This window comes from Balaenoptera borealis, assembly GCF_965194805.1.
Source record: "Balaenoptera borealis genome assembly, chromosome: 12".
In the NCBI taxonomy this organism is placed as follows: domain Eukaryota; kingdom Metazoa; phylum Chordata; class Mammalia; order Artiodactyla; family Balaenopteridae; genus Balaenoptera; species Balaenoptera borealis.
In genome coordinates, this window is record NC_138869.1 from 37,966,433 (window position 1) to 37,990,042 (window position 23,610).

Consider the following 23,610-nt stretch of genomic DNA (forward strand, 5'->3'; position numbering starts at 1 on the left):
AATTCAGCACCACCAAACCAGCTCTACAACAAATGCTAAAGGAACTTCTCTAAGTGGGAAACACAAGAGAAGAAAAGGACCTACAAAAACAAACCCAAAACAATTAAGAAAATGGTCATAGGAACATACATATGGATAATTACCTTAAGTGTGAATGGATTAAATGCTCCAACCAAAAGACACAGGCTCACTGAATGGAGACAAAAAGAAGACCCATATATATGCTGTCTACAGGAGACCCACTTCAGACCTAGGGACACATACAGACTGAAAGTGAGGGGATGGAAAAAGATATTCCACGCAAATGGAAATCAAAAGAAAGCTGGAGTAGCAATACTCATATCAGATAAAATAGACTTTAAAATAAAGAATGTTACAAGAGACAAGGAAGGACAGTACATAATGATCAGGGGATCAATCCAAGAAGAAGATATAACAATTACAAATATATACGCACCCAACATAGGAGCACCTCAATACGTAAGGCAACTGCTAACAGCTAAAAAAGAGGAAATTGACAGTAACACAATGATAGTGGAGGACTTTAACACCTCACTTACACCAATGGACAGATCATCCAAACAGAAAATTAATAAGGAAACACAAGCTTTAAATTACATAATAGACCAGATAGATTTAATTGATATTTATAGGACATTCCATGCAAAAACAGCAGATTACACTTTCTTCTCAAGTGTGCACGGAACATTTTCCAGGATAGATCACATCCTGGGTCACAAATCAAGCCTCAGTAAATTTAAGAAAATTGAAATCATATCAAGCATCTTTTCTGACCACATGCTATGAGATTAGAAATCAATTACAGGGGAAAGAAATGTAAAAAACACAAACACATGGAGGCTAAACAATACATTACTAAATAACCAAGAGATCACTGAAGAAATCAAAGAGGAAACCAAAAATACCTAGACACAAATGACAATGAAAACACGATGATCCAAAACCTATGGGATGCAGCAAAAGCAGTTCTAAGAGGGAAGTTTATAGCAATACAAGCCTACCTCAAGAAACAAGAAAAATCTCAAATAAACAATCTAACCTTACACCTAAAGGAACTAGAGAAAGAAGAACAAACAAAACCCAAAGGTAGTAGAAGGAAAGAAATCATAAAGATCAGAGCAGAAATAAATGAAATAGAAACAAAGAAAACAGTAGCACAGATCAATAAAACTAAAAGCTGGTTCTTTGAGAAGGTAAACAAAATTAATAAACCATTAGCCAGACTCATGAAGAAAAAGAGGGAGAGGACTCAAATCAATAAAATTAGAAATGAAAAAGGAGAAGTTACAACAGACACCGCAGAAATACAAAGCATCCTAAGGGACTACTACAAGAAACTTTATGCCAATAAAATGGACAACCTGGAAGAAATGGACAAATTCTTAGAAAGGTATAAACTTCCAAGACTGAACCAGGAAGAAATGGAAAATATGAACAGATCAATCACAAGTAATGAAATTGAAACTGTGATTAAAAATCTTCCAACAAACAAAAGTCCAGGACCAGATGGCTTCACAGGTGAATTCTATCATACATTTAGAGTACAGCTAACACCCGTCCTTCTCAAACTCTTCCAAAAAATTGCAGAGGAAGGAACACTCCCAAACTCATTCTACGAGGCCACCATCACCCTGAGACCAAAACCAGACAAAGATACTACAAAAAAAAGAAAATTACAGACCAGTATCACTGATGAATATAGATGCAAAAATCCTCAACAGAATACTAGCAAACAGAATCCAACAGCACATTAAAAGGATCATACACCGTGATCAAGTGGCATTTATCCCAGGGATGCAAGGATTCTTCAATATATGCAAATCGATCAATGTGATACACCATACTAACAAACTGAAGAATAAAAACCATATGATCATCTCAGTAGATGCAGAAAAAGCTTTTGACAAAATTCAACACCTATTTATGATAAAAACTCTCCAGAAAGAAGGCATAGAGGCAACCTACCTAAACAGAATAAAGCCCATATATGACAAACCCACAGCAAACATCATTCTCAATGGTGAAAAACTGAAAGCATTTCCTCTAAGATCAGGAACAAGACAAGGATGTCCACTCTCACCACTATTATTCAACATAGTTTTGGAAGTCCTAGCCATGGCAATCAGAGAAGAAAAAGAAATAAAAGGAATACAAATTGGAAAAGAAGAAGTAAAAGTGTCACTGTTTGCAGATGACATAATACTATACATAGAGAATCTTAAAGATGCCACCAGAAAACTACTAGAGCTCATCAATGAATTTGGTAAAGTTGCAGGATACAAAATTAATGCACAGAAATCTCTTGCATTCCTATACACTAATGATGAAAAATCTGAAAGAGAAACTAAGGAAACACTCCCATTTACCATTGCAACAAAGAGAATAAAATACCTAGGAATAAACTTACCTAGGGAGACAAAAGACCTGAATGCAGAAAACTATAAGATACTGATGAAAGAAATGAAAGATGATACAAACAGATTGAGAGATAGACCATGTTCTTGGATTGGAAGAATCAATATTGTGAAAATGACTATACTACCCAAAGCAATCTACAGATTCAATGCAATCCCTATCAAATTACCAATGGCATTTTTTACAGAACTAGAACAAAAAAATCTTAAAATTTGTATGGAGACACAAAAGACCCCGAATAGCCAAAGCAGTCTTGAGGGAAAAAAATGGAGCTGGAGGAATTAGACTCTCTGACTTCAGGCTATACTACAAAGCTATAGTAATCAAGGCAATATGGTACTGGCACAAAAACAGAAATATAGATCAATGGAACATGATAGAAAGCCCAGAGATAAACCCACACACCTATGGTCAACTAATCTATGACAAAGGAGGCAAGGATACACAATGGAGAAAAGACAGTCTCTTCAAAAAGTGATGCTGGGAAAACTGGACAGCTACATGTAAAAGAATGAAATTACAACACTCCCTAACACCCTACACAAAAATAAACTCAAAATGGATTAAAGACCTAAATGTAAGACCGGACACTATAAAACTCTTAGAGGAAAACATGGGAAGAACACTCTTTGACATAAATCACAGCAAGATCCTTTTTGATCCACCTCCTAGAGTAATGGAAATAAAAACAAAAATAAACAAATGGGATCTAATGAAACTTAAAAGCTTTTGCACAGCAAAGGAAACCATAAACAAGACGAAAAGACAACCCTTAGAATGGGAGAAAATATTTGCAAACGAATCAACGGACAAAGGATTAATCTCCAAAATATATAAACAGCTCATGCAGCACAATATTAAAAAAACAAACAACCCAATCAAAAAATGGGCAGAAGACCTAAATAGACATTTCTCCAAAGAAGACAAACAGATGGCCAAGAAGCACATGAAAAGCTGCTCAACATCCCTAATTATTAGAGAAATGCAAATCAAAACTACAATGAGGTATCACCTCACACCAGTTAGAATGGGCATCATTAGAAAATCTACAAACAACAAATGCTGGAGAGGGTGTGGAGGAAAGGGAACCCTCTTGCACTGTTGGTGGGAATGTAAATTGATACAGCCACTATGGAGAACAGTATGGAGGTTCCTTAAAAAACTAAAAATAGAATTACCATATGACCCAGCAATCCCACTACTGGGCATATACCCAGAGAAAACCATAATTCAAAAAGAGTCATGTACCACAATGTTCATTGCAGCACTATTTACAATAGCCAGGTCATGGAAGTAACCTAAATGCCCATCGACAGACAAATGGATAAAGAAGATGTGGTACACATATATAATGGAATATTACTCAGCCATAAAAAGGAATGAAATTGGGTCATTTGTAGATATGTGGATGGATCTAGAGTCTGTCATACAGAGTGAAGTAAGTCAGAAAGAGGAAAACAAATACCGTATATTAACACATATATGTGGAACCTAGAAAAATGGTACAGATGAACCGGTTTGCAGGGCAGAAATACAGACACAGATGTAGAGAACAAACGTATGGACAGCAAGGGGGGAAAGTGGCGGGGGGTGGGTGGTGGTGTGATGAATTGGGAGATTGGGATTGACATGTATATACTAATATGTATAAAATAGATGACTAATAACCTGCTGTATAAAAAAATAAATAAAATAAAATTCAAAAAGAAATTTATTTTATTTTATTGACCATCAACAAGTGGTAACTCGGTTTGAGATGGGGCTCTGCTGTGCAAACAGTGATGATTTTCTGCGAAGCCCTATTGACAGTTACATATTGACAGCTAGTAGCGTCCAGAAAGCCAGCATAAAGAAAAGATAAGTCAACGTGCACCTGTGCGTCTTATCATTCCATCAAACAGAGTTCTTTGGCAACATGATTCGAGACTTTTGTGATACCAAATTTGGAGTCTGGGTAGAGGAAATTAAGATCAGAGTGTCAGGAGGAAGACGGATGTGATATAAAAGGCAAAGACTAAGAGGTATGGGTTTCTGGACACAGTTTTTGATGGAGAGTATGGATTGGGTGCGGTGGCGGGGTGGGAGCTTTCAAGCAGCCATAGGGTAAAAAAGAAAGGAATAAGCAGGATAATTTAAAAAGTATTAGCATGGATTATAAATTAGATCTTAAAAATGTTCTTTAAGAGAGACAAAGTTAGATATATATTTTTAAAATTGTTGTTAATTTTGGCTCCTGTATCATGTTTGTTCAAACAAGAAATCACACTAGGACTAGATCACATGTGACCAAGGAACTACTCAGGTTACAAAAGTGATGCATTTTTACTTAAAAACACACACTCTTGGTTACACCAAGTCATAATTACACATTTAGTGATTTAGGGAATCATGTAGCCAGGAAGGAGTAGAACAAAGCAAAACTCTTCACACATTAATTTTTTGTAAAAGTAACTTAAAAGCCTAAAAAGTAATACATTTCATTAGTCAATTCAAAAAGCGATGAAATAGGGCTTCCCGGGTGGCGCAGTGGTTGAGAATCTGCCTGCCAATGCAGGGGACACGGGTTCGAGCCCTGGTCTGGGAAGATCCCACATGCCGCGGGGCAACGGGGCCGTGCGCCACAACTACTGAGCCGGCGCGTCTGGAGCCTGCGCTCCGCAACAAGAGAGGCCGCGATAGTGAGAGGCCCGCGCACCGCGATGAAGAGTGGCCCCCGCTTGCCGCAACTAGAGAAAGCCGTCGCACAGAAACGAAGACCCAACACAGCCAAAAATAAAATTAATTAAAAAAAAAAAAAAAAAAGCGATGAGATAGTATTTTCACCTAGCAAATATTTTGGAAAGTATCTACACATAGGAAGTGAATTCTAAGTTTTTAATATCCAACCCTCCCAAAACTTAAAAAACCATATATTACTTGTTGGGGTTACAAGTTGAGTCAGAGTTTTTGGAAAATAATATGGCAGCATATATTAAGAGACTTAAAACTATTTGTAACCTTTAGTGGAATTTGGAACCTTTAGTTCCACCTTCAGTGGAACCTGAAACAATAATCAAAAATGGAGTCAGAATATGGCCTATTATATACCAGTTGAAATCAGGTTTTAATAAATATGTAAAAAAGTAAATATCCATATATATAAAATGACTTCTATTTTGTAAAAATATCTATACTATAAACCCACATAGACAAAAGGCTAGAAGGAAATACTCCAAATGTCAAGTTTTATTGGACTGTTAGAATTAGGAATGAGGGGTTTTTTTTCTGCTTTTTAAAATAAAATGTGTATGGGTGGGTATGGGTTTAATAATGTGACAAAAATAAACATTTTAGGAAAAAAAAACTAGTCCATAACCTAAGCCAATCTCATTCACTTGGCCTAGCAAAGGATTCTGCTAAATTTTCTACCAAAGAAACTTGACATGCAGACCTATCAAATAGATTTGTCACTGTCTCTTCAAAGGAGGGAATTCTGTTTCAAATTCATCCTTAGCCCAAAGCAGCTAATTTGATTTTATCAGTCATCAGCAAAGCCCTTACATTAAATAATTTGTGCATTTCTTAGCTCCATCCCTACAGGGCAAGATTCAGTACTTAATGGAAACCATCACACCATTAGACTGTTAGAGCTCATCTAACATGTTGGCTTTGAGAAGCCTCAAGCCTGAAGTATTGAGTGGTCACTTAGAGCATGTTTATTTGATTTGACAGCACTAGAGAGGAATGCGGAGGTGGAAACAAGACAAAGAAATCACGATGTGTACATATCAGCCTTGGGATAGAAGGTCTGGAAAAAAAATGCAAGGACATGAGTGGCAAAAGCAGGTGCAAACATGATTGTCTGGTGGATGTCCATGGATGGGATATTTTCATAAAAAATTAGCTAATTGCCAGCACCAAAGTACCTCTTCTGGCTGCAAGACATTCCCAGATCAGCCTCCTTCTCCCGAGCGTCTGCTGTCGTGAAAGGTCTTCGAGTATCTGTTTCTTGTTAATGGTCTAACTCATCTCCAGCCTTATCTAAAATCATACCTGGGCTTGCTCTTCTGTGCCTCTTCGTTTCGCTTTCTTTCTGTTCCTGGCGTTAGAACTGAATTTAATTTGTTCATTGTTAAAGGGCTTTTCATCACTAGATTTCTTGGAAAGTTCTGACACTTGGTGTTTATTCCCCTGACAAGTCGGTTCTGAGGATGAATCAGATGTAGCTTGTCAGGTGCTTTGAAAACAAATCTCCTTGCAGCTAGGGAGTTACTATGAGTGGTGTTCCCGGCTTTGTTTCAGGATCCAGTGTGATTCTGAGACAGGTAGGGAAATGAGGAGCCATTTTATTTCTAGAAATACCATCTCAGTTTCATGTCTGTTGGCTAGAGTAGTAACAGTAAACACACCGCAGGGATGCCTTAGAAGTACACGGGCTCCAGGGATTCAGGCAATGGTCTGTATTAAGAGAGACTTGTAAGAAGCTGGGATAAAATACAGATGCTGGAATAAAACCTTTCTACAGAAATGGCAGAGAGGAAAGGGTCCATTAGATTCCTTAACAAGTCATCTCTCTGGTTCATCTACAGTCTGCATTTCACCCTTTTACCAGGAAGTATACAATCAAAGAAGGTGAGGATACAAGCTTCTAGTTAGAAGACGAAGTTCTGGAAATCTAACATTCAGCATGGTGATTATAGTTAACAATAATGTATTATATACCTGAAAGTTGTTAACTGAGTAGACCTGAAATGTCTTTACCACAGAAGAGAAATGGCAATTATGTGACATGATGGAAGTGTCAGCTAACACTACAGTGGTAATCATTTTGCAACATATTAATTAAATCAAATCAACACATTGTAATCTTAAACATTGTATACAATGTTGTATGTCAGTTACATCTCAATAAAGCTGGAAAAATATTTTAAGTGAAGAAGGTGAAATCCAATGTTCCACAGCCTTTATCTAGCTAGAAGAGGCAAGAGGGCTGGCCACAATCTCATGAGCAGCTTGCCACTTCTTTGATACCCTGTACCAAAAGTCATGCTGTAGGTAGAATAATATGAATAAAACACACATCCAACATGTAGAGATAAAAAAAGCATAGAATCTTTTTTGTTCTAGAAATTCTCAAATTTCAGGCATCTTTCTGGCGTTTCTGAAATCGACAGTCCACCCAGCCTTCCCTGTGGCTTGGCTACTGCTGACAGGACATGCACCACCCTCTAATTTTGTGATCCAGGTGTGGACGCTCACCTCCATTCACTGCAGCTTCATCCAGGGGGACCAGCCCAGGGGCACATGTTTCAGCTTATATCATGTCTTATTTATTCATTCGTTCGCTTGGGTTGTTTAGGGTGGAGTGAGGGGATCACCTTATTCATGGGCTTTAAAAATTTTTTTACCCATGCCATGGATTTGGGCTGGATAAATATGTGATTTGGGCTCCCCAGTGAGCTAACCTTCTTGTCAGTGTTACTCAAACATATTCCGTCGCTATGGCCGTTACCGTAAGTGAGGACCGTGCTCTACCCACATCTTAGTGCCCAATCTTTCTCTAGCTTTGGTATGCATCCCAGTCAACGGTGGCTTGTTAAAAATGGTCTGAAGTCTGGTGCAGGGATCTGGACTTTAACAGGATTCCCAGGTGATTCTGATGCAGGTAATCTCTTTAATTTGCCCCAATATTGGCATAGTGGTTTTAAAAATCAAAGAACAGGGGATCCACAATTCTTACTGTTTTATTCTGAGAGCAGTTCTCACACTCTATCTTGGTGTCTCATCCCTCTGGGGTATTTTCTGCAACTGCTGTGCTCCTCAACCCCCAGGAATAGCTCATTGTCTTTCCTCCCATCTGCACATGGGCATTTCTTAACATAGGCTGTGCCCTGCGTTTCCTTTCTATTACCACCATAGCCCTTGAGATTTCTTATATTAAATGCGAGAAAATTAGGATCAGAGAGTCCTGAATTCAAAACCCAGCTCTTTTACTTTCTAGACATGTGATTTGGGCAAGTTCCATAAGCTTTTCCAGCCTCCTTGTCTGTAAAACGGAGAATAACAACATTATTTACCTCATGGAGTTGCCGTGAACTATAAAAGAGTTACTGCATGCTAATATTTGCTGAATGAATAAAAGTTTGGCACAATGAAGACTCCATATACTAACTAATCATTTTCAATATTCTTGTTGTTTAATTCAATAGGTGTGCATTCAACTCTTACTATGCTTATTATTGCGTGTGAATCGCCCTTTAGGGGAATTTGTCATTTTCTTCCCAGGCAGAAGTGTTTTTAGCCTACATTAACATTTCCTCTTACCTTAATGTCTCCCTTTTGGATCATTGTCAGTTGTTTCCATCTTCTCTTATAGCTTTTCCTTTAAATTATTTTGCTAATATTTTTACTCTTTTTCCTTCTTCTTCCAATTCAGCATATCCCCATTCTTGCCACACGTGCTGGGAAGAGAACAGGAACTTTTAGTAAGCAAGTGACTGTGACGTATACAAGGTACATTCTTTCCTTTCAATTAAAAGGCACTCAGCTAGGGCCTCCTGCTAATAGGGAGGTAAATCAGTCACATTTCTGAGAAACAATTAGTTACACTTACATTTTCGTTGAATTTTCACTCCTCCAGTTTCATATATGTTGCCTGCCACTTTCCTTTTTGTTATCTCGTGCTTATGTAATTTTTCCCCCTTTTTTTCACCGTTACCTTCTCTTTTGATTTAAATTAAGCTTGGTTGGTATTTCTTTGAAAAGAAAACACAAGCTTGCTGGCTTGGGAGGTTTTTTCAAGGCCTCTCTGCTCTAGTAAAATCCTACATACGTAGGTCCTGCAAACCAACATTATTTTTGCTGTACAAACACCACGTGCATGTTCTAAGACATGAGCCCTCTGTGTAAGATCCTTTCACACATGTAAAAACAGCTGACATGTCAGCACTTCCATAGAGTGAAAACAAAAGGATCCTGGTTCAGAAAGGTCAGGGCTATTCTCCTGGGGCTGGTGCATGGCGTACCTTGACCTTCATCCCCAGCGTGAGCAATATGATGCTGGATATTCCAATTTTATACATTCTTATACATAGTCTGCTCCCAAAGATGTGCCTCAAATTGTGAATTCCTCCAACAGAACAAGTGTTAGTCTTCTATTGTGATGTAATTATACTACTACAGACTTAATGGCTCAAAGCAACAAACGTTTATTATCTCACAGTTTCTGTATGCCAGGACTTCGGGCATGACTTTAGCTGGATCTTCTGATTAGTCTCAAAAGACTTCAGAGTTTTGGCAGGGGCTGTGGTCTCACCTGGGACTTGTGTGGGTAAGGACTCACTTCTAAGCTCACTTAAGTTGTTGGCAGAATTCAATTCCTTCCTCTAGTAGGACCGAGAGCTTCTTGCTGGCTGTCAGTTAAGGATGTCATCAGCTCCAAGAGGCTGCTCACAGCTCCTTGCCACATGGGGTTCCCCAGCATGGCCTCTTAACACCTCAAAGCTAGTGAGGCAGAGAGAGAGAGAGTGAGAGAGAGAGAGAGGAAGGTAGGGAGGAAGGGGGGGAGGGAGGGGGAGGGAGGGGAGAAATGAGCTGTATAGTAACAGAAGCCTATAAAACTCAAATGCTTTATGATCCCATAAAGTGTGTTTCAGCAGAAAGAAAATAAGACTAGAAGATCATACTTTTGAGTGCTAACAGTGGGTATATCTGGGTGATAAGTTATGAGTAATCTTGTTTACATTTTTACACATTTTTACATTCCAGTGTTTCCAATAAGCATGCAAGAGCTTTGATTTTAGTTTAACATTCAAACTAATAGAAGCATATATTTTAAAAAGTAAAATATCACCCCAAGGCTTTAAGATAAAAGCAGCAGTCTTCTGCAGCTCCCCATCTCATCTCCAAATCCCACTTCCCAGAAAAAGAATTTCTTCTGGTGCACTAAATAAGATAAATATAATGCTGTTTCTTTTTTTTTTTCTTTTTTTCAGTTTTAGATATTATCCACTGACTTGTTAGAAAGATGAAGATTTAGTTCTCCTTCCCCATTCACCGCTTATATGCATAGATTTCTCTTCTCTCCAAATCCCCAATAAGTAATATATTTATGCATGATTAAATATAATAATAATAATTATTATTATTGTAAGTGCTGTTCATTGATAGCATATATGGTACTATGATTATGTGATTTTTTTTCTATAGAACTCTCTGTTTTTCTTGGAATTGATAATTGCCTCACTTTTCCCTATCTTTTGTTTTCTATCTACCTAGCAATAATTCATCCTCACACTCTCTAAAAGAACTCTTTACCTTCTCTCAACATGGCCATGCACATCAGCTAAATTGATGCCTAATCCTCCAGTGCTGCTTTTAGAAGACTAACGCCATTCTGACTGCTGATTCTTTATGCAAGACTCATTATTCTGTCCAGAAGCTTTTAGGATGTTTTCTTTATTGTGATGCTTCAAACTTCACAATAATCTACCTTGTTGTGAGTCATTTTGTATTCATTTTGTTCAACACTAGATGTCCCTTTCAATCTGAAAACTTATACAGATCTAAGAAAATTTTCACACTGTTTTGAAAATTTTCTCTTCTTACTTCTTTCATTAACAGGCCTTCAGGGTTTTTGTTTGTTGGTTTCGTTTGATTTAGCTTTGTTTTTACTCTTATAGAAATTCTGCAATGAACAACCTCGGGCATACTTCCTTGTGCTCACTGGTAAATTTTGCTGTACAGTAAATACTGAGATACAAAGTAAAATTTCTACATTATAGAATATATATATTTTCAAAGTTTATGCAGGAAATGCACGCTTCCAATATGGAAAAAAAATCCTCAACATAATTAGATAATTTTTTCAGTGCTTAATTACAATACGTCCACATGACAGTATCATATTTTGCTTTTTATAATGCTCACAACTTCATTTTTGACAACCTCCGCCAGCCAGTTTCTGAATCTCTCTTTTACAGAGGAAAGAGCAGGTAGAGCTAGTTCATAATCCTAGCTCTACCACTCCTTAGCTGCACGACTCTCAGCAAGGCCCTCTCTGAGCCTCAGTTTCTTCATGTGTAAAATGGAAATAATATCTATTTCCCAGTGCTATTGAAGGATTAAATGAGATGCATCTAGCACAGTGCCAAGCACACAAAAGATACTGAAAAATATTAACTCCCTCTCCTTAATTATCAATTCTATGCATTTAGAGGCAATGGAATTAGCACCTGTGTTTAGAGATGCAACTTAAATCCACAACATAACTACAACAGGAATCTGCAATGACTCCAACAAGACCCAAGTCTACATGTCAAAATCCAGATATTCCTTGAAGGTCATCTACTACTCCAAACCCCGTCCCAAGAAGTAGAGCCTGGACAAGTCCCTTTAGAGTGGACAACCCACTTTGTATGTCCTAGCACCCTCCTAGTCCCTGGAGGGGTTTGGGATTGTTCCTTTTCTACCCTGATGGACCTCCGTATATTTTTGAGCCAGAACAGGGGCTCATAGTCAGGGAGAACAGCTTCTATTCCATAATTCCTTTTCCTGTCTCATTATCCAATCCATTTTTATGAAGCTTCCTGGCATAAAGTGACAATGAATTAAATGATTTTTGCTTATTTGATTATATCACAACTCAGGTAACAATTATTTCTTGAGCACATGGGATTTGAGCCTGAGTTTGTAAAAGTAAGTTTCCTTTCCTTCCCCTTCCTGACCCTTTCTTCCTTCCTTCCCCTCCTTATGCTATTGAATGGCATGCATCCCTTGCTTTGCCTCTAGCTCTCTATCCATGCCAGTGGCAAGGGATAAAGTGGAGAGAGTATGGTGGCATCTTGCCTGTTTACTGCTCATGTCTCTATATCTTTCCCTTGACCTTGCCACCCCAGAATGTCCATACAGAGTCTGGCAAAGAAGCCAGATACCCAGTCCCACGTTACAACCTTCATTAGTGACTTATCCTTATGCTGAGGAAGTCTGATATAAACAGGCCAAACCAGAGCAATTCCCACAGGAGCTTTAGGCAAGATCATAGGTCAGGATACATGGTGAGGATGGGTGCATAGTGACAACCTAGAACTGACTTGATCATACCCTGTGTTCCAGAATGTCTATCTGTTCATCTGTGTTTCTTGGCTTAACAAGACCAGTGGGATGACCTTCCTTTTTCTACTGGGTATTTCAGAAAGTAGTCAAAAAACATTTGCCAAGTGAAGCTCAGTCCCAACTCAATGTACTGAAAGACCTGATCTATGTGATTCATCCCTTGAGAGAAATTTATTGAATACCTCTTATGCGTCAGGTATTGCACATGGGGTTGGGAGACCCTTGTCCATGGTACATTCCCCTCCCTGACTCTCTCAAATCCACAGTCACGCCTATTTCTACTGCAGTGATAAAGATTGAAATTCTAGTTTATAAACTAATAAAAGCTGTCATTTATTGAGCATTTATAATATTTCAGACACTATGCCAAGTACTTTGTCTACTTATACATTATTTCATGTAATCCTCATCTAAGCCCCTTGAGAAAGGTACTTTATCTTCATTTTAACAGATGCAGAAAATGGGTTATAGAGAGGTTGAATAAGTTGGCCACAGACACACAGGTAGCAAGTAGAGATGCCAGGAAATGTGCTTTCAGTTTATGCCTGTAATGACCACCTGATTCGCCTGTCTCAGAGATCCCGTTTCTCTTCAATACTAAAATTATAAGGATTCTCTTAATCTTAGGGATTCTCATCTCTTTCTAAGTTCTGCTTAAGAGACATATTTCTCTCAGGATCTCTATTTTTCTAGGTTTCTTCCTAGATCCTTTTCCCATCCTTGAGTTATTTCTCCTCCAAATCTTCTCTTCACTAAAGCAGGATGGGTTTTGGTAACTCATGGGTAATCTTATTCTTAACAAAAACCATGATGGTTCTTTATATAGGATTTCCAGGAACTGAAGAACATTCTTTTGCTAATCAACTTCTTGACCACAAGTGGTTCTGTGCAGGTATGCCTTTTTAAACAATGAACTGGCAGTTCAAAAATAGCTTAAATCAAATCCCACACAAGCAAGCACAGTTTTACACCTTGAGATCATTCTGTTGTTTGTCCTCTCTGCTTTGCGTAGAGGCATTCAGAACCTCAAGCCTGGGGGGTTTCCATAAGTCACCCTCACACAAAAGGATGACACTCGAAGATCACTCTGGCTCCGCTTCATCCATTACCTGGCTTTCAAGGTAAAGAGGGGGAGAAAAGGAGGGGAAACAAATCATCATTGATTCATTTCAAGGCATGTAAGCAGAAAAGTCAGACTCCTCCCATTGCCAAGTGTGGGACAGAATTAAATCTGAAGCCTAATCTTAAATCTGATAAAATGGCACTCATAAGCCCATCTGTATGTGAGGAAAACACAGTCCATCGAGATGCCCCCAGAAGTGCATAAATTCTCTGACGCCAAAAGTAAGAGTGTGTTAGAAAGATCTAATTTTTTCCCTTGTATATGGGTCTAGCCTAACTGACCCCCACCCACCACCAAAAAACAAAACAAAACAAAACAAAACAAAACAAAACCTCGCAGTAGTTCACTTGTTAGTCCCGGCTCCATTTATCTATGGGACAGTTTGAACAAGGGCAAGTTTTGCCCCGTTAATCATATACAGGTTACTGTATTTATTATTTTCTTTACGAATCCAGTTTTAATACACTTGTCCATCTCCATGGAGCCTGTCACTGTGTCTAATAGCCTTTAATAGTCCCAGGTCACAGGGCACCTTGTTTCCAATTTTTGCATTATCCTTCCAACACGGCATAGGAGGGACATCTGTAGTCTTTGGGAATTAGCAGCCTAATAGAATTCCAAAGTGTGTGTGTGTGTGTGTGTGTGTGTGTGTGTGAATGAAAATGATTTTCTCCATCCAATAGCATAATATCTTGGTTTAATGTTACCCACGTAGGGAAACAGGAAATAAATCGATGGATGAATTTATTATCACAGTTATTATCAAGCAACCACAAGCCCAGTTCTGGTTTCATGACCAGTACTAAATCTATACTTGGCAGGGTTTCATCACCAATGGGAAATCTGACAAGCAGGCAGAGAAACCAATAGTATTTTAAAATGTTTTTTGAAGTACCCTTTCAATATTCAAAAAACAGTTTATCTAAAACATAGTAAATCTTATCTTCTGCACAAACTTGTACTCATGACTTATTTCCCATACGCGTGGTAAATTAGCAAAGCATGCTCTACATTTGCTGACCTTTAATAAAGATAAATTCTCCAGTGGGACAGGAATGAGCTCTCCTTTGAAAATCCATTCCTGGGTTTCTTCTGGCCTGGAATGCAAACTGGGTGCCTCTCACATTTACATGCAGTTGTTTGTGAGGGCCCCTAATCATGAAAATAAATCAAAGGAGGAAGTCCTATATCTTTATAGAGAGAGCCTTGAATTAGCATAATGCTATACTGATTAGAAAAGGAAAACATATTTTTCTTAATTTTCTCTCTCTCTCTCTCTCTCTCTCTCTCTATATATATATATTCCCTGCCACCCCCCCCCCCCCCCCCCCAGTGAAGTCTGGCTGAAAGATCTCCTTACACATTAAGTGAATCCAGTGGGGAATTAGTCTGGCTGGAGTGCTTGCTGGAGTTTTGATAATGAAACTGCTGCTGTGGCTGCATTTTGTGAGTTTCCTGTTGGGTCTTCAAACACACAGGAAGTCACCTAAAGAAATAATTTGAGGGCTAGTAAAGCTCAAGAACCAAAGGACCCTCAAAAGGACTCAGAGCTTGAAATTTGCAGGATATATTTGCATTCGTTGTTTATTTGAGTTTTATGTCACTTCTCTGATGTAGATGCTGCAAGAATTGTTTTTCATGTTTTACAAGGGAGGAAACTGGCTGAAAGGGGACCAGCGGCTTGTTCCAGACCAACTCTACCAGTGGTGACAGAATCACAGTTAGAACCTTGGTCTCTTATCACAGATGTCTCAAACACACAGAGGAGGTCTTTGCAATCCAGCAAAAAGGAACAACCATCTGTCTAATGCATCTTAGTATCCCCAGCTTGTAGACTGGAATAAGTGCTCAGAAAACAGTTGCTAATAAATGAAAGAAGCAGCAATTTGCAAAGAGGAGAAAAAAGCAATTATGGCCATGGTGTGCCACGTTCTTAAGCCTCTCCTCCATCTACTGCAGCCTAACTCATCGTCACTCACATGGCTAGTTTAAGGAAAGCATGACTGGCCTGGTGTGTTGTGGACTTTGTCATAAAACACAGACCTGCTGTTTCTAAACTGTCTTCCAATGTCCAATTCTCAGGCTTCAGGCGCTCACTCATGCGTACTGCATGTGAACCATCAGTGACACTGACATGGACCAAGCTGGGAGCTGTAATTCTCATCAGCACTTACTTCCAACAGCCATTTGCATTCAGCCAAACAGAAGTGCTAAAACACATTCGCACCTAAGTGACTATAGGTCCACCAGTTAAATGTCAACAGGAAGTATCAGACAGGGATTAACATATTACAAACTCTAAGCAAAAAATCACTCAGATTTCATGGGACTTCAAGGTGGGAGAAACAATAGCTATTCTCTATTATTATTTATGGCTCAAGAATATGTAATATGTGATGCCATTTCTTGAAAGGGCCTCAGGTCAAATGCTCTAGAAACTGAACCCTATGCAGTAGATACTATAATTGGCTGGAATTTTCATTATTAATATATTTCATGTGTCAGGATGGAAGTTTGAAGCTCTTTACCTGACGTTGGTTCCATTTTCATTATTAGTATACTGCTAACCCCATTACCTAAGAGTAATGCTATTAGGTAATGAACCATAAGGGAAAGGTGGGTTGTACAAATAAAGAAAGGTATCCTGGGATGAACTATTACTACATTTAAATATAAACTGAAACAATCCACTCCTTTTTCCAACCTCTAGACCACAGTCAAATGTTTTTTTTAAAAAGTGACTTGTAACAAAGATTATTTTAAATAAGCATGTCCTTGCTCAACAGTCGAAAGCTTTGGCTGTACCACCCATTCATGCTCATGCCCTAAATTCCAGGCGTGAGCTAAGAATATTATAACTCACATACAAACCTCTCCCTTGCCCACCATTAGAATTTTAAGTCCCAGGTGAAGACTAGCTCTCTAGTTGAGTACAAATTTCAGCAGGATTTGGAAAAATCCTTTAAATAGATTTTTATTGGTTTTTAAGAACAGGGTTATTTTGTGTTAATAATGGGCATACATTAGGCTTTAGATAATTGCTTTATGTAACTTAGAGTTTTGGCTTTCAGCTAAATAAACACTCTATGTGTTCACAGGTGTATTGTCCTCAAGGGCACTCCGCCTTTAAGGGTGGCAGCTGTTGCCAAGGTGTTGCTGATACAGCTCAGTATAATTTATTGGAAACAGGTGCTAGCTCATGATGAAGATAGACAGGAAACTAAAGCAGACAACATGTTTAACCACCATTAAAAAAGTTCAGGTTCAGAGAGACAATGTGTCTGAGATGTTTGGGGGATGTTGCCAGCATCCCAGTGCAAGTTTAAAAGCTCCTGCGGATCAGCATAAGGAAGAAATTGTACATGAATTTCAAGCAGCCCAGCTTAATGAGTGCCTGATGCTATGCTGCCAGATTTAATTGATTACATGAAAAATTTTTAGTTTGTGTAAGGCTAGCAAAAAATTATGAAATACTTTCCTAAGCTAATTGTTAAAGATTACTTTCAAATGAGGTAATAACTGTTACTTTTCAATGATCTGGACAGTGGATCAGGCTATAATATGTTTTCTTTATGCACAGAGTATTTGTTTTGGATTCTGTGTGTGGATCCTTGAGTGTTGGGAAAAGCCCAGGATTCACGTCCACAGGGCATTGGTACAGGTTAGGGCAATGAGACCGGAGACGGGTCATGAGATACAGATGCTCACCCTCTTTCTTCGGATGTTACTCTGTTATGGAGCTGGTCAGCAGGCTTGGGGATGGCTGCCACATTCAGTCTTCTAGCCCCGTGGATGAGTGGGAATGGCCTGAAGTCTCCTCACTCTGGGAGTGGGCCGTGGGGAGCAGGGTTTGCCCCAGGGCTACCTCTTACTCCCTAGTAAAAAGAGGAGACAAATCAACTCACGCACTGTAAGACATTCCCCCCGTGAAGAGGCATTTGTATATTTTCCCAACTAATCTCCAGTCTAATCGGCGTGCTTCATAATACACATGTGCAATAAATATGCATACTAAATACAGCTGAAAAAGAAGTTGCTAAGAGTGCGTGCACAGTTTTTCAACCTCAAAAACCTAAATATCTTGGCCATTTACATGTTTAAAAAATACCCACAGGCATTAGACCACATTACGGACTAATGGCCTGCCAAATTTCATTTTTGGGAAAAGATTCTACGTTTGAGTTACAACACACGAGTGTAAAAAGAGCAACTGAAACAACAAAATTTGGTTAAAAACATTTCTTGACCCCCCAGGCTCAGCCCCCGTGTGCCAAAAATGTTGACAAAAATTTATACCAACACCAGCGGGCATGCACAGTTTAATATCTACTTTATGTGAAAAATCATTGACAATTTAATGCTTGCATTAATTTGAAAGAATTTTATGCAGTAGGTAGAAACTTTTACATTACCATCCCTAATCTCTACCAGCCGTCTTGTTCCCTTCTCAGAGGGAAAGTGACTGACAGGGCTGAAAAAACCAAATCTGCTGAAGGGCCTGGGCAGCTGCTTTTATCACCCTTCCAACAGCCCCAGCCCGGCCTGAAATGCAGGAATTCGGTTTGCATGCTGCTCAGAGCCTTCAGCTGAGGTTTAGCATAGGAAAGCAAATAGCTGATGTAAAAATAAACCTTTATTTAAAAAAAAACTTTATAAGGCCCCTTTATTTAGAGGGAGAGTCACTCAAATAAATACACCGTTAACAAACTTCTATAATGAATAATAATATATACTGTAGCAAGTGATGAAATGGAATCCCACAAAACAAGTGCTGAAATCCGATGATTGATTATCAAACCTATAGGATAAATAAACCTTCTCCAATTAATAGCTAGTCTCGGGGATGAGTTTCTGGAGAAATGTCCTGCAAGGAAAAGCACCAGTTGCAGACAGTCAAATTCTGAATTCAGCTGAACTGGGCTGAAACGCGGCTCTCTTTCCAGTGTCGTTACGAGCTTGGGGTGTCATAGTGAGATGAGTCCAACTCACTGATGGAGAAAAAAGCTTTCTCCATCTGAGCTAATGAATTACCTGGCCCATTTGGGACCCACGTGTCTAACTATCAGAAGAAGCTATTTTTAATTTATGAAAAAGGGAATTGAAAATCAGCCTGGTTTCCTTGAATGTGTTTCTTGCCAACAAACCAATGAAAGCACCCATTCAGAAATTTTTATTCTCTAGCTTTGGTTTCCTAACTTTGCATCCTTATTCTTCTTTCCGAGTCGATGCAGATAGCCCAGTCAGAAGTTTCTTATTGATTTTGGAAGGGAACTGACTTCATGTTTCTAACCAGCCATGATTTGATGTCTCGGCAGCAGAGTTATGGGGAATAACAGCTAATGTGAAATCCCAGATGGCCAGCTATGTTCCTACAATCTCCCTCCACATCATTTAGCAGGGCCTTCATTTTGAAGCAATGGAAGAAATATCTATCCAGGGGTTGCATGAATGCCACTTTGTGACTGTGCTTTATCCTTGATCTTCAAATAGGGAAGTTTCCACTGAAACAACCATTCGTGTTAGACTAGAGCTATGGACGTCAGGGAGAATAAACCTTACATATCTATTGGTCCATCTATCCATCCATCCATCCACCCATTCAACCTAATTGTGTCCTGTTTGCTCAGTTTCTTCTTATAAGGACAGCCTTAAGCCTACTCTCTTCTAGGGTGGTGTATTAGGCATGTCTTTTTATTTTGATTCTTTGACATCTTGGGGCCTTGTTGGCACTGGAAGGGACTGCTCCTCCACGGGTTAGCTAATTCCTAGCTATGGCAAACAACTCATCAGAGAATGCACCTTTACATGCAAATCAACCAGTGTGAAGCCCATACCTCAACCACTTCTCACACTGGGGCCACTATCCTCCTGCCCTAATCACCCCAGGGGCCAAGTATCAGACAACTAAGGACAGCCCCAGTGCCCCAGAGTTCACCAAGATTATTCAAACTAGCCAATCCAAAACCCACTTAGCTTCCTTACCCTGCTTCACCCATTCCTTCCCATGGAAACACCAATAAAGTTTCTTGCCCACTTTTCCCCTCACTCCCTCTGCCTCCTGACTGACCCTGGTGCTTCCCTGTGTAGCCCTGCATGGTATGGCATATCCCCTCCTCTTGGGAACTACAAGTAACAAACTATCTTTTCAATGGCAGTTGTGTCCTGATCTGTTTGCTTCATCATACCTGAATAATAATGAAACCTACATTTCCAAACAGGTGGGATAAATACATATAGTTTCCTTCAGAGCCTCAAAGAAGTTCTGGTAGAATGGAAATAGCCCTGAAATCAGAGGTCAAGAAACCTAGTCCTGGCTACATCATATGCATAACTGAGTGGTTTGGGCCAAGCCATTTGACCTGGCTAAGGTTCAGTTTCCACTTTCATCAACCTGGACAATTCCCATTTTGCTAGATTTTTATAAAGGTCACACAGGTTTGCATACATGAAAGACACAGGCACGTGATAGGAACAGAATTGAATCTGTTATTATTCCCTCAAGAATCTTGTTCTTTCTTGCTCAAGTTTTATAAACACTGCCCCCCTTAGGACACTCTCCCTGTGCATTTTGCTGGTGGGGACCACAGGGAGGCTCATTTTTATGCTCTGAATGAGTAGTAGAGTTCAGGATAGTGGCTGAGAGCACAGAAAGTCCAGTCAGATTTCTTGGGGTGACTGCACACCTCACTGACTGGTGGTCATTGGAAAGTTACTATGCTTCTCCGGGCCTTGGTTTCCTGATCTGTAAAATGGAGATAAAATTCCCTACTTCATAGGATTGTTTTGAAGATGAAGTGAGTAACACACTTAGAAAATAGTGGGTGTTCTGTGAATATGAGTAAGTAGGAATAAGAGCAGGTATGGGGTAGTAACAGTATTACGGGTAGAAGTACAAGCAGACGGCTTATGACTGTAAATCATAATATACTCCTTTTGTTGCCAAGATGCCATTTCTTGGGTCAACTGCCTTATAGGCAATGGGGCAGCTGATTTAACCAGGCTACTTTTGACATAGACATGACACACCTCTTAGCTAAATCTAGAACTCAAAGATTATATGTTGATAGAACTTCAGGCCTAAACCATTTTACTGTTATGAATGAGATCTTAAAAACCAGTACCAAGTCCTGCAGGTTTATAAAATGACTATACTGGAACATCTGAACAGGTTTTTAAGAAAACCTGATATTTGAGCTGAGTTTAACTGAGGCCACTTTGAGCCAGACTGTCCTTCCATTCAATTATGAAAGCTGAGCTTCTTCTCCCTTGCTCACTGCTCAAATCTTCTTCCCCTCAAGCAACTTTCTCCTGGTAGATATTTTCAAAGTATGCTGGGCAATAATGATAAATAGTTCTCATAAATACTGGAATAATAACCAAACAGATAAACAACTGAAGTGTGTAAACGCTGATTGTAGCAGAAGCCCATGGACTTCAGAGTTAACCTGACCTGCTTTTGAATTTAAACTCTCGTTACTTTTGCACAACATTTGCCTTCCCTGACCCTTGTTTGCACATCAATAGAAAGATAGTAGCAGACTGAGCCTGCAGGGTTATAACCCCTGGCTGCATAAGAACAGCAATCACGACAGTTAATACTCACAGAGCACTTAGCACTAGCCAGGCGCTGTATTAATTCATTTTAACCCAAGCAACAACCCTGAGGTGGTTATTATTATTATCATCATCACAGTATACAGCTGAAATTCCTCAGGCACAGAGAGGTAAGGTGACAGCTGCAGCCAGGATTTGAACCCAGGAGGCCTGGGCTGGAGCCTGTGTCCTTATCCACCCAACTATGGGGTCTCCCAGGAATATCTCCTCAGAGTGGTCAGTGCACGTTCTTCTTGGTTTCAAGTTGTTTGGGGGCCCCTCTGGCACAAGGAGTGTGAAGACCCCTCCCATCCCATCCCGACCTTTTCCTCTCATGGCTCCACTGCCACCCACCCTCACTGCTAAGCCCCTTCTGTCATCAGCTCGTATCTCTGGAAACACAACACTCCCTACATTTTCAAATTCAGGCTTTGGGAGCTGGTGAAAATGGGGGAGTCCAAAAGGCCAGGGAGGGAGACGGCTGCCTAGAGAAGGGGCCCAGGGAAACTTGGAAGCAAGGCCAGTATGAGTCAATCAGTCAGCAAGTATTTATTTAGTGCTAGGCAGCTTGGGGGATACAGAGAAATTATAAGACGCCATCCGGTCCCTGGCTGGATTTCTGGCCGGGTTCCCCGAATAAGAACCAGGCCCGCAGCTGGGGCCTGCCCAGCCCGTGGAAAGCTGCCACGGTGTGTGAGGCGGGCTGCCCCAAGGAGCAGCCCCCAGGGCTGGGTAAGAGCAGAAGCTGGGAACAGCGGGCTGAGGAGTCCCTGTCCCCACCACGCCACACACCAGGAGCGAGTCATCTCACCACCCCGGACCTCGGTTTTCACAGTGTAATCTGGGAATAACACCAGGACTTGCCCAGTCAGGTGCGGCCAGGTATGGATAAACTGAGGCATGGAAGGTGTTTAGCCCAGGGCCGGCGCATAGTATGCTCAACACATGTGGTTTCCTACTAAGGGGCAAGGACTGCACAAGGTGGCAGAAGGAGGTGTGCTCTGGAAGCCCTTGGGGCCCCGCCTCACGCCCCCAGTCACTGCTGTGGCAGCTGCTCAACCCGGCCGCACCTGACGGCGCTTCTCCCACATTCTGCCCCGGGGGCTCCCCTGACAAGGTAGGGGTGGTAGTGGGAGAGACTTAAAACCTTTGGGGACCCTCGACCAGCAGGGGACAGAGCTGGTGGAGAAACACTCCCCCTTCCATCCTTCAGGTGAGCAATACTGAGGTGTGTTCCACAGGCAACTCCAAGGGTCTGGCTGGGTGGGATCAACCCCACCATGGAGGCAGCTGGAACACACCCTCGTATTTGCTTTCCCCCTGTCCTGCTGTACTCTTCCCGCTCCTCCCACCTGTTCCCTGGGACCACTCTCCAGAATGAGCCCCCTTTCTCAGACTCTGCTTTCTGTGGAGGAAGGTGGAGGGGAGTGGGTGTGACTTCATGGTGTAGCAAAATGGTCAAAAGTTGGATCAGACATGGGTTGGATCAGACCTGGCTCTCCCAGCACTGGCTGTGTGACAGAAACCAAATGTCCCTGACCCTGTGTTTCGCCACCAGGAAAATGGGGCTATGGATAGTCCTGACCTCATGCGGTTTTTTTGAAGATTGGAGGAAAGAATGCACAGAAAGTACTTAGCCTGTGCCTGGTGCAGAGAGCTAGGTTCTCCAGAAGCAGAACCTGAGACCAGGATTCATGGGAAAGTGATTATTGGGAGGCCATCCCAGGAAAAACCAGAGGAAAGTGGGAGAGGGAGGGGAAGGAAGCTAAGCAAGGATATCGAGCAGTTACATCAAGGGTAATACTGGCTAAATCCCTAAGGAGCTTTGGAGACAATGTGGACACACCTCAGAGGGAGGCGGCACCTCACTGCACGTGATCAAACATGTGGACTCCAGTAGGCTAAGGGCAGCGCTGAGAAAGAGACGTGGGCACAGGCTTTGGGAGGCACACTGGACACTGTGTGCAAAAAAGGAATAAAGGAAGGAAATGATAATGGATCCAAGGAAATACGGCAGACACTGACCATGTGAGCCAGAGCATACTAGTGGTGGTGGTGTTAGGGTTATTATACTTTTGTTTTTTAAAGAAAAGCCTTCTGGAATAACAGAAAAGCCACGCTTTAGAGCACATGAAGCACCAGTTTCCCTCAGGCCCTTCCTTCCTGGAACTCATCTTCCCTAAAGTTCACACAGTAATGGCCTCTCCTCTGAAGTCCCAGCCTTCTGCCATGGGCCTCCTGCCATCTGTCAACAGAAGTTCAAGGATTTCCCGGTCCCCCAGGGCATCAGGAGGGCTGCCTTGAGATGCACCAAGGATGGAAGCAGTCATGCTTTCTCTCTCTCTCTGAAGCTTCACACACTAGAT

General features: G+C 40.7%; 1 long non-coding RNA gene across 8 annotated transcripts in view; it reads right to left on the minus strand.

Annotated features, from left to right (window-relative positions):
- Window positions 1-14,942, minus strand: part of LOC309607819 — a 65,455-nt gene extending 50,513 nt beyond the window's left edge. For all 8 annotated transcript variants that reach the window (XR_014232557.1, XR_014232558.1, XR_014232559.1 and 5 more), the window contains exon 1: window positions 8,740-14,942. This is a non-coding gene — a long non-coding RNA (uncharacterized lncRNA). The remainder of the gene's footprint in view (window positions 1-8,739) is intronic.
- Between the last annotated feature and the right edge of the window lie 8,668 nt (window positions 14,943-23,610).